Source organism: Amblyomma americanum, chromosome 6, assembly GCF_052857255.1.
Source record: "Amblyomma americanum isolate KBUSLIRL-KWMA chromosome 6, ASM5285725v1, whole genome shotgun sequence".
In the NCBI taxonomy this organism is placed as follows: domain Eukaryota; kingdom Metazoa; phylum Arthropoda; class Arachnida; order Ixodida; family Ixodidae; genus Amblyomma; species Amblyomma americanum.
In genome coordinates, this window is record NC_135502.1 from 147006110 (window position 1) to 147020430 (window position 14321).

General features: G+C 42.3%; 1 long non-coding RNA gene across 1 annotated transcript in view; it reads left to right on the forward strand.

Annotated features, from left to right (window-relative positions):
* Positions 1-1561: 1561 nt before the first annotated feature.
* Positions 1562-14321, forward strand: part of LOC144095022 (uncharacterized) — a 46884-nt gene continuing 34124 nt past the window's right edge. Inside the window, exon 1 of the long non-coding RNA XR_013306668.1 lies at positions 1562-1624. This is a non-coding gene — a long non-coding RNA (uncharacterized LOC144095022). The remainder of the gene's footprint in view (positions 1625-14321) is intronic.

Consider the following 14321-nt stretch of genomic DNA (forward strand, 5'->3'; position numbering starts at 1 on the left):
GATCTACACAGAAGTATTGAAATGCGAGCCAGTTGTTACATTGTAAATTGAAAATAACCAGTGACAAATGACAAGGGACATGAGAAGGAGTGTTCACGCCACAACGACTGGGTTGCGTTGTCGTTGTGGCGTGAACCAGTCGTCCTTTTGAGAACACTCCTTCTCTTGTCCCTTGTCTTTGTGACGGGTTATTTTCAATTTAAGAACGATCTACACGTTCCGAGAATTCTTAGAAACTTCGAAATATTGTGCTGTGCGTCCGATTTCCTTAATTAAATCAGATTAAGCGTCCCGGCTCCCGCCTTTTTGTTTTTGAACTCAACGTGGTAGATAGGCAGAGTCAACCAACGCGTGGTGTGCCTTTCAGCGAGTCTAGTGGCGGCTTCGCTTTCGTCTTTGTTTCGTTTTTTAGGTTTCTGTGAATAAAGTTTGAGTCACAGACAACGAAGCAGCAAATTAGGCCCACGGAAATAAAAATACACGTGGACTCTTTGATCTGTATATCACTCCGCCGATGCCAATAGGCAGCACAGGACAATAATTCGAAGTTTCTAAGAATGTCCGGAACGTGTAGATAGAGTTCCCGCGGCAAAAAGACGAGTTGAGATTCCTCTTTATGCACATTTAAGAACTGCTGTCGTGATTAAAGCTATTCTGTTTTTAGTTCAGCAGGTCTGTATTGTCCCTTCCATGCTTGTATTGTCCCTTCCATGCCTGACCAACTCGCCCACCAGTTCATGCTGCACAGTTTTATCCCTTGCACAAGGGGCTCTTTTTCTTCGTCCTGTGTCGCCGACTCGCCTCGTTTCATACCCGTCATCGCAAATGCTTCGTGTAAATCACTTGTCCATTCGAAAGCGCATTCTACCTCCTGAGGAGCTGTCCTTGTTCGGGAGCTTTCAGCCTACAGTGAGCCATGGCATGAGGATAAGCAAATTTCTGAGGGCCGAATGGCAAAGTCAACTGAAATTGTGGAATGACCACCCGAGGCTTCTTCTCCAGCTGACTCATCAGCAGCACAATGGAGTTCTTCTGGCAGTAGCTTCTTCCAGTACCTCGAGGGTGGGTTCCAAAGAAGCGAGCAGGGACTCTCAACCGAGTTCACAACGTCGAAGATGTGCCTATTGCCGAGCATATTCAACGAGTCCTACGTGTTGGCCCAAAGCGTGCTGTGGAGCCAAAAATACAACCTTCTTAGCTACTCGCTATGGTAAAGCGGGTTGCCCGATGAGCTGTGGAAACCCAGGCCAATAGGTGTGCTTCAGATGGAGTGGATGCAGTGCTGCGTGGGAGACTTCGTAGTTTCCCTACGAAGTTTACCTTCCATTTGTTAAGACTGTTAATTTCAGGCCGGATTTCGCAAATCGCCTACAAAGAGGCGGGCTTTGCAGCGCTTTAAATAGATAGCTTTAAGGAGAAGCCGGGCATGGTATTTAAAGAGAAAGCAAGCAGCTGCCTCGTAAAAGCCAAAAGCTGCAAGAGACACAATTTTGAACCGTTGTTCTCCTCAACAGACAAGTGCCATAAATTGAGCCTGGGCATGTTTTTTACAGCAGAAATGCATAAAGTAGACCTGGATTTGCTGGTGTTTATTTCAGACAATGGCGCGTGGCAAAAGTGCCTGGTAAGTTTTTAGAAAACAGCCTAACTCTCCTTACCGTTGACGATCCTTATCAGGTCAGGAAATCGGACGATGTAATTGACTTTCTGAAAACTATTCACAGCATGCAGGTGCGCGCTTTTTCATTTGACATCAAAGGCCTGTATTACTCCATCCCTCATTACAAACTGTTAAAGTGCATTAGTGAAGTCATAGACGTTTAAGGTGCTTTTTCGTTTCAGAATGCCTCAGGCATTTCTGTAGGAAAATTATTAGAATTGACACAACCGTACCTGGAGTCTACTACTCAGAATTGAATGGACCTGTTTTTATTCAGAAGAAAGAGGTACACATAGCAGACTGTATTTCTCCATCGCTCAGCGATTTATATTTAGCTATGCATTACAGGGTAATCAATGTTTGACCTAAGAAATCAAATGTTGCAAGAGTGCCCCGCTTTGTGGATGATTATCTCACTATACTTGAATGTGAACCGGCAAGTTTTCTCACAGAAGTTTCTAAACTTTGTCCTGTTTTTTCACACGTTCTTGCGCCACTAGAATTAACTCATTAAGTGCCTTTTAATCGCTCCAGTAGGTTCCTAGACCTGACCCCGTTTATTAATGACATTCATGTATGTCGGTCCTTTGAACCAAGAAGCAGGAAGCCTTTACTTCTATGGAGCTTTTCGCACTCTAAGCTAGTAAAACGAGGCATTGCCGCTTCCAGGTTCAGCAATGCCATGGAAAATTCATGTGGGCATATGACCATGCATATTAGTTCATGCCAGGTTTAGAGGCTTCTTGCCGCAGTATACCCTCTTCACATGGTAGCTTCAGTGGCGGAGGGCATGCTGAAAAAGTTGAAAGTTGGACTCACTGTCAAACAAGACGGCCGAGGAAAGAATGTGTCTGTAATTCCCTATATTGATGTTCTACTCACAATTTGAAAAGAAAAACGAGCCGGAGTTGATGTTTTTTTTTCAGCTTTGTGAAATAAAGGTCTTTATGCGCGCGTGTAAATCGCCCTGAAAAAAACAAGTCGCGATGTTCCTTTGTGCATCCAGAAGCATGAGAAGAAATATCTGTGAAATGGGAGACAACTTTATGAGTAGTTTTGGTACTTCCACTATGTAGGTATTAAGAGTTGTCAGTTGTTTTTTCATATACTGTTTTCTTTAATAAGCTGCGATCTTCAGTTTTTTTTCCAGCAGACTAAACCCTGATCTTTTGATATTCAGCAAAATTCTTTAGTACATTTTAGATATTAAAGATATCAATAAGCAGGGCTCTTCATCTTCCTTCCCCCCCCCCCCCTCACCAAAAAAAAGATGAGACGGGTTGGCACATTGAGAACGCGAGAAGATATTTTTCCGACCATCGCTGAAGAGCAGGAAGAGAAAAGCATTTCAAAATGAAAGGGCATCCTTTAGTTGTTTTACATAATATGTTTTCATTATAACGGGAAATATCGATTGCTAATATGAGGCGTTTGTTTTTTGAGCCATAATAATGTTGTTCGGAGCGAATATAGTTTTCATTTGGAATTCGCGTATACGGTGTAGAAATTCCACATCTGAACGGTTTTGCACAGCTTAGAGAGTGATCTTTTATCCTCTTTGTATGTAATTTGCTCAGGAATGTTTTGATGTTACCTGCTTCAGTGTGCTTGCGCGAACAGAAATTTCTTGCTTATACATGCTTCAGGTACTTGAATAGCTGAGTGTCAAGTGTGGTGCTGTAAGGAATACTGCTTGCTTTAACAGCCGTATGACGCAACACTTTTCAAGATAGGTTTACAGTAGGCAGAATCTGGGACTGTAGGAAAGTCGACAGAACCGAAATCCCAAAAAATAAAATCGCACAGTTAATTTTATACCTTGGGTTGTTAAATAAATACTTTATGGATCAATCTCTTTGGGGTTTTGGTGTATGTTTTTTGCATTGAAATTTTACGAACACATCTTATATTGTCGGAGACTATCCGTGCCACGAGCAACACAGTGAGTTTATTACTGAATGAAATCGATGAAGCTGTTCAATATGCTAATGAATACTGAGAGAAAGTTTTCATAATCACCACTGAAACGAATTAAGGCTTTCAGAAATTGGTAAGAAAGCTTAAGCTTTAAATCGCAAACACATAGCGCATAATGAACATGCTTTTCCACCCTGGTGGCTTTAGTTCCTTTTGTGACTTAAAACTACGCCCCGTCGCTTATAACCTATGCATGAGTTGTACTAAAAGCTTGTTTAGCAGACAAGTAGATCAATTTAGAGATAAAACTGCTGCACGTTTTCGGGTGTCTCTGAGTTTTGGCTGTATTTCTCCACCTAGAAGGTGTGCACTTCCAAAAAATTTTAAAAGGGCCAACTGCTGCTGCCCATTTTGGCACCTAAAATGATGCGAACTCTCATACCCTTGTGTACTATGTACTATACTGGCTTAACTCGGCACGTCGTATATCTAAATTTATCAGTAACGTATTGGTAAGACCCTGGTCTTAGTCTATTGTGGCACTGATTTGTGGCGGGCGTACCACTTCAAATAGGTATATCGTGTATAATGCAAGCTTCTTCTAGTGAGGTCTCATTTTGCGGCATCGAGGCACATCATTAAGGCAGTTACATAAAGTGTTCATCTCTGCATGCAAAACTGTAGGCTTAGAAGCATTTAAAAATATATATTCTGTTCATTCGACTTTTTATTTTTATGTACAAATACATCAGTAGCAGACGTGCCTAAGTCTAACATAAATTCATCAGCGACGTCGCACAAACGTACAATCGGAAGATTAAAAAAATAGAGTGCCCAGGATGCACGAGATCCAAACATTCATTTTGAAATAAGTTAGCATCCTATTAAAGATCATTGCCTCATTCTTTATCTGGAGTTTACTGTCTGAAGTTCACGCAGAGTTCGTTACCTATAAACATGCATTTGTACAGGTATCGCAAGAAACAATAAATATCGGTTCATCCATCGCATGTGGGACGTCCTGTCTAGAATATTAAAGTGCGTTGTGAACTGCTCACAAAAGTTTATTGCATTAATAACAGTTTCTATTCAGGCAAATGGACTCTCTTACAGTTAACATTATTTTTTTTTATTTTGAATCGCCGAACCTTAACAGCTTTATTGCAATAACAGATTTCACGGTAAACCAGCGGTTTATTTTTTTTTATTACGCTTTGAGGCGCCCATGTTTTTCATTCTTGCTGGTAGGACTGCATTTCTGGTCCACACGATGAGGGAGTACTAAAGCTTATCAGGTTCACAAGAGTCTAAGCCAGGCGAAAGTTTTCGAGCATTCTCTAGTTCTCGCGGTAGACACTAGACAGCCCTTTCTTCCACTCTTTTGGCGAGATCAAAAGGAACTATTGGGTTGCAATCGTGAGCGGTGTTTGCCGAAACAACGCTGCTATGAAGCGAAATTGAACCCACGCGCTCTGACTTTACCGTCCACGTGCCATTTCCCGTAGAAAAAACAGAACTGGTAAACTTTCAGCACGGGTACCACTGGAAGGCAATTTCGTCAAGTGCACAGAACCTTTTTGATCCTTTGCTGCATGAAGTGTTCCTCACTTTTTTCGTTCTTATATTTTCTGGAAGAGGCAGAAAGCTTTCGTTCTGAAAGTACGCTGTCAATTTGCGCTGCTTTTTTGTTTTACCTGGCGCTCTACCCTTGATACACATGGTCGAAATTCGGCGCCTTAATTGCATCTTTCGTTGCTTCTAAGCATGATAACCCTGTGTTTCAAACATTTTGGCACGCAACCTTGCGCTCTGAAGGCCGGCCTACGCGGTGAAGCAAAAATGTCGCCACATGGAAAACTGATTTTTAGGAGAGATATTCTTAGAGGCTTGGTAGTAAGTGTAAGTGAGCGTGGAGGGGAAGCGAAGTATATAGAGTTTAATGAAAATTATTTCATACTGAGGAGGACCGATTGCTTAAATCTGATTGACTAGAGCACAGTAAGCACTGTAAGTTGTAGGCTTGTTTTAATAAAAAAGAAATTCCAAACTATTCGTTTACTTGGATTTTGTGTTGTCTCACTCTGCTTGGCAGAAAATTTGCTTGCTGTTCAAACTTACTTCTTCGAATAAACACAACCTGTCAGTCTGCGCTTGGCTCGGGTTTTTCTCACTAGTCATTGCCTTTTTTGGACAATCTGTCTTTTCACCAGCGTGAACAAACTTTTGAACAACGCATCGTGAACAACGCATTCATTTATTTACCCTGGGGTTCTCTGCCATGATCTTTCTGATAGGAGCTGCAATGACTTGAAGACAAATAAATTTAATAGTTATTCATACTCGTCAGTCTGAGCAATCTCCCACCCAGTTCACACAAAACTACTTCGCTTGAGTGCTAGTGATAAATCGTCTTAAAAATAAACTTTATTACCTTAATAACTACAGTTCGATATTTTAAGTCCAGTGTCGCGTTCACGAACATTCTTGGTGATTATACTGCGTAAGCACAGCGGCTCCACCATAGCTTTCTGGCTGAATTTCCTTTTCATGTATACCTTTCTTTTTCATGTAAAAATTTATTTCATCCATTTGAGTAATAACCAGTGTCCGAAAAGAATAAACCGTATGCCCCTTTCCGGAAGAGCTACCAGTTCTACCACGACACCTGCGCTTCGCTTCAAGCAGCGTTACGTATTTTCTTGCCATTGCTGCCCTATCTGGGCTTAAAAAGCCCATGAGAACATTAAATCTAAGGCAATTTTATAAGTTTGGCTGAAAATTGGAAGCGTAGTAAGTCATCTTTCCAATTCTCATCGCGTTAACATGGAAAAATCTCCTTTTTAGTTGAATAACTAAATGAAACTGCTCCCTTGAAAAGCCATAAACTACATTTGCGCGAACAAAACAACAGTTCTGTTTTTAAATTTCACTACCCGCAGTTCTTTTCTTGACATGTTTTCTTTTTATCTTCTCTGTCATACTTCCTAGGCTTCTTCGTAAGCGATTCTCTTAAAGTAAAGTAGATAGCGGCCATAGCAACCATTCCTCTTTTTCTTTCTCTATCTATGTGGAGGCAATGGTTTACGTGGACTTGTGCAGCGTTTCGTCATTTCGCACATTGGCTCAATTGTGAGTCACCACCGGCAGCCTTCGTGCAGCTACGCGCTCCTCATTAAGCCTACGGCTTCCTTGGGCAGATATACAGCAATTAGGTACGTGCGGCTTTACGACCGTTCGCGCCGATAACAAGTCTCGCCAGTTCCAGGACCTTTTATGTTCTTGACGCATCAGCTGCTTCAATACTGTGCGTGTAGCACGAAATACTCAGAATGCGGCTTTTTTTTTTCTCCGCTAGTGTTCTTAAGAGCCTCGGGGCAAAATGCGCAGCTGTTGTGGTCGTTAAGAGAGAGCATTTTCTCACCACCAGGCCATGAAGTAAACTGCATAGTCGTTATTGCGTCGCTAAGCTAACATAGCAAGGCCCTGCGGCAACACTGCAGCTTCTGCATTCTTTCTTTCCTTCCTGCGTATATTTTCTGGTCCTGTAGGCGTCTGCATCCTGTGGCGTCGTAAGCAAGCTCGCAATAGTTAAAATTTTTGTCAACTAGTAAGGACTCTTAAGAACCGACAGGCACGTATATTAAATAGCAAAATGTACATGATCTCTTGGCGCATTTTTAGCATCGTAAATTATGTGTTACTAATGAGTATTTTCTATCGTAGGGCTCATGCTAGGAAGGCGTGCCTCGGAAAATGCAGATCTATAACGAGCAGAAATAAACTTCTTGTGAAGAAGACCGAAATAGGATATGTGATGATCACTTTTAGAGTTTACTATTTGTACTCAATGCATATTTATGCAATATTCGTGCAAAAGGTAGGGTAGAGATAATCGAGATTTCTTGCGCTGTGATCTCACAACTGCATGCGCACACAGAGCATATACAGTCAAACAGAAAAAAGTCAATCATCAAGGAAGCCCTAGTGTGTCGGGGATAAATAACAAGGTAAAGGCAATTTCTGATTTAATGTATATGCCGAAGATGAATTAGCGGACTAAGAAGTTGAATCCGAAGAAAACCAAGTGAACAGTGACATAAAGGTCTTCCGTTAATGATCAGAAAGGACCAAACGGAACTCGAAACGTAATAAATACTTCGGCTGGCCTTCCTACAAAAAATAATATTGATGGTATTTGCTTTTTGTCACCTGGTTGGTGGTATTGAATGATAATGTAGGCTGGTATTTTTTAACAAACAGTTGAAATATTCATTAGGCTTGAAAAAGCTGCCCATGCCCGAACACACTGCATGTCAGCCGTACGCAAGAATAAATTAGCCATCGCGCCCCTTCCGTTTTTTCAGAGTGCCGGTGTTTTAAATAATTCACTCGCGCATTTCATCACAATAAAAATACTACCATTTTCTCGCGACGCCTGAGTGCGGCAGCGGAATCTCTCGTGTTCATTAAGAATGACTTAATCATCCAAACAGTACGTGGCCGTGCTCTTGATTGGCCTTATTAAGATTCATAAATGACGTGTGGTTAATGTAAAGTGGCATTAAAAAGGTGATTTATTGTTTTCAGCTCCACTATCTCTTTTTTTAAAAAAATGCGACTTACTTTCGCAATCAGCCTAACAAAACTAATTTCTCACCATTGGCCTTCATGCCCACTAGTGAATGGAGAAAATGGTACGTGTTTAAATGTAATGACTGATGCCATATCAATGCGCAATATTTCATGACAGTTAAGGTGGCAAGATATAAAAACACCCTTGAGCTAAAGTCATTGAACATGCGTCTGAATGGTTGAGAGTCTTGTGCATGAAAAACTAATGCTGTTCTTAATTATAAACCTACGGCCTTAAATCATCACTCGCGTCGGTATTGAGTTATTGTTTTTCAGTGAATATTTTATATTAAAATAAATACTGCAAGCAATACGATGCAGGAAAAAGCGCGTAACATTTTAGACGGTAGTAAGCAGCACACATGTCCAATATTCTCAGAAAAAAATTCAAGAATACGACAATTGTAAGACGCTGTTATGGAAATGTTCAAGGTAAAGGTCTAGTCTTCTGATATGTCAAATAATATTTCTTTTAAATTGTTTCCATCTGTCGCGTTGAACAGTTAAGACTGCCATAGAACACCAACAGGGAACGCTTTTGGAGACAGCAAAAACGTTCAGCTGACCTCCGGATATATTGATTGTTATACTAGAATCTTACATAATATGGATAAAATTACATTCACAAAAGGTTTCCCACTCAAAAATGCGTTTGCCCAAAGTGGTTGGGTATGAACATGATAGGTGACAAAATGCAAACGAGGGGAAGCGAAAATGAATTAAGATGTCAAATCGTATTACAGATAATCATGCTCAAACAGACTTAATTTGTATTGTGCAGAAAGGGAGAAATGCAAACTAGGCGTTCGCGGAGCACACCAATAATTGAAGGCATATTATTATGTTATTATTTTATGAGTTAAAAGCCCTATTCAATAAAATAACAGCTGAGCGGTCAGACTGTGTTCTAAAAATGTTTATATACTATTGAGATGGTCTCTGGGACTCCTGACGTGTGTCTGAAAAACTCGTGTTACAATGGCGTGGTCTGAACAATCGTTGTCGAATGAGAAACATCATAATCGATAACAACTGTGCACACTCATATAACAACCGCACCCTGGCGGCGGGAACAACATTTATTACTTGCTTATTAATGCATGTTAGCAAGAGTTCTACTATCAGAACACTTTGTATATTTTCCTCCATATTAACGTAATTCATATTCAACATTATTTTGTTTGTGAAGTGTCCTTGCTCTTAATATTTGTAGCTTTGGAAGTGTTTGGGTGATTCTTGTACTTGTGTATTTGTGTTTCTGTCTTCGAGAATATTTAGCTTCTATTGTTTAGTATTTCGAAATACTTACGATAATGTGCGAGCTTCCTTTTGGGTCGTTTAAACCAATTGTTTAGTCGACATCTTGCAGCAAGTTCAGACATAAGTGCTTACGGGGGACTGAGCGAAAAGCAAAAGCCAATGAAAGAAAATAGTCGGCCACTCTAAGGACATACATGCAGCCACAAATGCTATTTCCACTGCACAAACCTGAACTCACAGAGAGAGCGAGTTTCAAAACAACCGTTAATTGCAGGAGAATGAAGAGATAGAACTAAGAAAATTTATTCATCGCTGTATCCACTTTCATCTGTAGCAGAAAAAGAGGGCCGTTTTCTTATTTCTTTTCTGGGTGACGTTAATCTTCATTCCTCAAGTGAGATAAGCCGCTAAAACCTGGGGAACTATGCCAGCGGTATTTTTCTCCCTTTCTTAACCCCTACACTGTTCCTGTGCCCGTAGAATGTTACACAGTGTGGTTGCATTTCTGGAAAGACTGTTTACAATCTGTGATCGCTTGGTGGCTATAGGCTTTAGCTCTTAAACGCACACTTCCTGGATTTGATGCCTGCTGTACTTGTATGGAGTGAAGTAACCAGAACATCCGTGCTTTCTGTATTAGATGACCGTTAGAGACAGCTCAGAAGTCTTCACAATGTCGCAGCGATCCCCTGTGGCCCGCATTGAACCCAACGTGTGGCTGCCGAAAGTAAAATTATACACGTAATAATGCAGACCTGGCTGCCGGAAGTTCTGCTATACATATTTACGTATACTACAAGCCGTCAGCATCTCCTTGTCTACTTGCGTATGCGGTCATAGGCAGACAATATCTTTCGTGCACCAAATATCTATTATCCAGATCATTTGTAGAGCAAATTCCAGGTTCTTGCCAGAACTACGTGATTCAGTACCATGCAGTTCGAGACCAGCAATATTATGCACAGGGTAGCACCGCCAGCGCCATTATGAGCAAATTTGTATCGTGCACAACAAAGACAATGTAGGCTGCAGTCGTATATAACGGGGCTGTTGCAATCATATTCAGGGGCTCCAGCTCACACTTTTTCGCGCACCTGGCGCGCCTTGCAGCGTTGAAAGCTTTGGTTGTTCACAGCAATTCTGCGGACCCGGGTGCAGAGGTGGACCGATTTTTAGCTGTGGCTCCTAATTAAGACCGGTCGAGTAAAAGGTAGCAACAGAAACTCTGCACAACATACTCGCGGTTTTCTCTCTCAATGTCTGCTCTTCAGCGAGCTGTCTCCCGTTAGCACTGTCGATGATTTACTTTTGTGTGATGTTGCGCTGATACGGCTACCTATGTCGACATGAGATCGGCCGCCATCTCCAGGAGAAAGGTACAAGATATTCTGTTCTAACGTGCCGCGCGTCTTTTGTGAGGCGCCTTGGTCGGTTGACCACCTCTTGGATAGACCATAAGACAGTGCTGATTTTCTAAAAACGTAGCTGCTTTGATAAGCGCGCCGATGTTTCGAATAAATGGTCTCCACTCTTTATGCACACGCAGCTGCAAGGGAAGGTGGTTTCCCCTCATCGCGTACTCTGCACCAATGTATTCAGCACTTTATTTACCTATCCCGTTCGTCTTATTTTTGAACAGTTCTGGAGTGTTTCTTGCGTGTTCCTTTTTTCTTCAGTAGAAACTCAATGCACAAAAATGGGTAAGAAGCCATGAGAACTTGCTAGCAGTATTCAAGTATAAAAAATAGAGAAGGAACACTCCGGTTGTTCTGTATACTGAAGCTTAAGTTTCTTTAGCCTTTTCTTTAGTGAGCAATCACTGTACGTTTCTTTAAGCGACGGCGGCGTATGTGAATTTTCAAATGTATGCTTACTTATCACCGCCGAATTAATGAATGCATAAAGTCTTCATGGCAAAGGAAAGATGGTTCTTGGCTGAGGGTTGTAAGCGCAGAAGCAATTTCTTAATAGTTGTTTTCTTCGTGATGGATCTGCAAATTACTCTCCTGTTCTGGAGTATAGTGCAGCTTAAGATTGTTTAGTGCTTTCTCTTGTAAAAAAAAAAAAAAACATTCCACGACTTTACTTCAAGCGCCGATAGCGTCTGATCATTAGAGCTTCAATACTTTACCTCTGAGGGCCAAATAAAAGTGCAACATACAGCACGTAACTTTGGCGTTTTATTAGGAAGATTATTAGCAATTGGTGAAGCAAGCATTGCCTATCGATTTGAGAAAAGCGCTCGATATTCGAATATTTTCTTTTGCTTTTCAATACACTGAGCCATTTCGACTACAACCTTATATGCCATGTCTTTGTCAGAAGGATCTTTGGTCAGTATATTAAAAAAAGAAAAACAGATGCCAATGCATATTTAGTAAGCCAGCAGTCTTCATTCTCTTGATATTGCCAAGAACTAGAAGGCGACAAAGTGGGCAGTGGCGCAGCACAGAGCTCACGCGCTTCGCCCACCGCCATTAAAACACATCATCGCCATCTCTCATCACGTCTAGTTCTTCGGCTTGCCGTCACGTACCGTTTAGTGTGAGGTGCCGGATAATCATCGCCATACTGGTCCTGGAACTTCGCTGTGTTGTGTCTGCTGTGGTCGTCATCCTTGTGTTCCTCGTCCGCACCGCCCCGATGCGGCCCAGACCGCCTAACCAAAACCTACTTCGACGTTCTCCCCAGCCCCGTCCCCCTCCCCGACCACAAGACACGACGAACTGATCCTACTGACCAGACCCTAAACGACCCAACCGACCTGATACACGTGACCACACAGTTCCTTGCCTGTGGTGAGCGGCAGAACTGACAGATGGCGCCACATGCGCGAGCATCCGAAACGCGCAGGGGACTCGATAGCCGACGCCGATACGCAGAAGACGTGTGTTCCGGTGGCTGCGATGTAAAGTCGAATAAACCCGGTTAGTTTAAGCCCACCTTGTCCTTACTGCTCGGACTGCCCATGCCGCTCGGTGTGTTCATGACCCTTGGCCGTCGGCTGAAGGTGACCTAGCTACGGCCCGGAAACTTCCTGGGCCAGCGCTCATCCGATCATCATGTGCTCATCTCTTTCATCCTGAAGGCAATCCCTGCATCTTCTTCTCTTCTGAGTTCATCTCTCCTGTCATGCCCATCGGCACGTCCTGCGTTTCATCTTCACGGCCGTTTTTCTAGTTCACGCGATCGGGACGATCGCTCAGCAGCCCTGGGTAGTGTCACGACTAGAAGACGACAAAGTGGGCATTGGCGCGGCACGGAGCGCTCGCGCTTGGCCCACCGCCATGAATTCACATAATCTCAATCGGTTATCACGTCTAGTTTTTCGGCATGCGGTTACGTAGCATTATTTCAGTAATACGAAGAGAGTCTGAAGTTTTGTCTCCCCTTACGGAGACGCAGCGTTTCCAGAGGAGGAATACGGCAAGCTAATTATAGCGGGTGGAAAAGAAATCTTTGCCTGATACTGGAACACAATCTTTCATGCACTTTCTCGTTACGTAATAGTGTGAGTAGGAACTACATTCTTCCCCAAGCCGGAGAAGCCCAGTCGTGAGGATAGGTGAAACGAAAACGCTCGTGAGAAAGTGCCAGGAAAATCGACTCACTCGGAGCGCCATGTAATATGATTGTTAGGAAAACCTTTGAAATGAGAACACTGTTCTCACGCTGACTTCTTGCGCGAACTACTTTTACTTTGTGGCATGGCCCACTGCTCCTAACTACATGAGGTACATTGAAGGCATAGCTGTCATCGCGTTTTTCTCCAGCACAGGCAATCCTGCTCATTACACTACCGAACACGCTGCACCTTTTAACATGAGCCCATACATATGAACTGGAACCTTCGGTCTAGTAGCTTTATGTTCAATGGTCACATTGTTCTACGAATGCGGTCATATCAACTTTCCTCTCTAAGCGCGCGCATGTACTCTTTAAGCGTCGAGACAGGAGGGCCACGAAATGTCATGTGGAGTAAAAACAAAACAAGAACTGTAGTACAAAATGCTTCAACCGTGTGCTTTCTCAAGTTTCGCGGAACCTACCACGGACGTAATTTCATTCGGTGAAGAGTTCATTTTCCCTTCGTTGATGGGAAAAGTGCAAAATGCGACAAAAATACCCGCTACGAATTCTGCTTTTCTCGCTTGGCGAAGTGCCAGAAATGTTCGTCAGGGATCTCACCTTGCGACTCTATTCCACTCGCTTCCCGTTTTGCAGGAGGACAAAGCGCTAATCGATTTATTTCTTCTTTATTTCTTCGAAAGCAAGAACATCAACTGCAGAAGTCGTTTTACCCAAATGGCAGCTCTTTCACACTCGTTCAAACGGGGAGCTGTTGCGAACGTTGCCCTAATCAATTTCCTAATATATTTCAGTAATGTGAAATACTGATCTCCACATTTTCTGCACTTATGAACGCAGGCATGCTACTTAATCGTTCTAGCCATTTCGTTTTTTTTTGCCTAAAAATTTTTTCTCAGCGCGAAAACCTATTAAAGTAATGCGATTGGCGTGGCTCAGGTAATTGGATGGGATAATAGGAAATATTAGAAAAATGGCCATGCTTTTATTCGCTGCACATGAACGAAGACTAAAACGATTACAAAAAAAAATTTTGTGCGAAAAGAAAAATTTCACCACGACACGATAATTTTACACTGCTCTAAGCGTGCTTTGTAAGAGCTAAATTCATTTTTTCAACGTTCCATTACTCAGTCCTCTTTCATTGATTCGGCCACAGCGGGCCATTGTTTTTAACCCGTGCGCTAAAATACCATAGGCCACTATTATTTATGGTTGAGCCTGGCCCACTTTATATTTTGTTACTTTTCACGCCTTGAGGAGT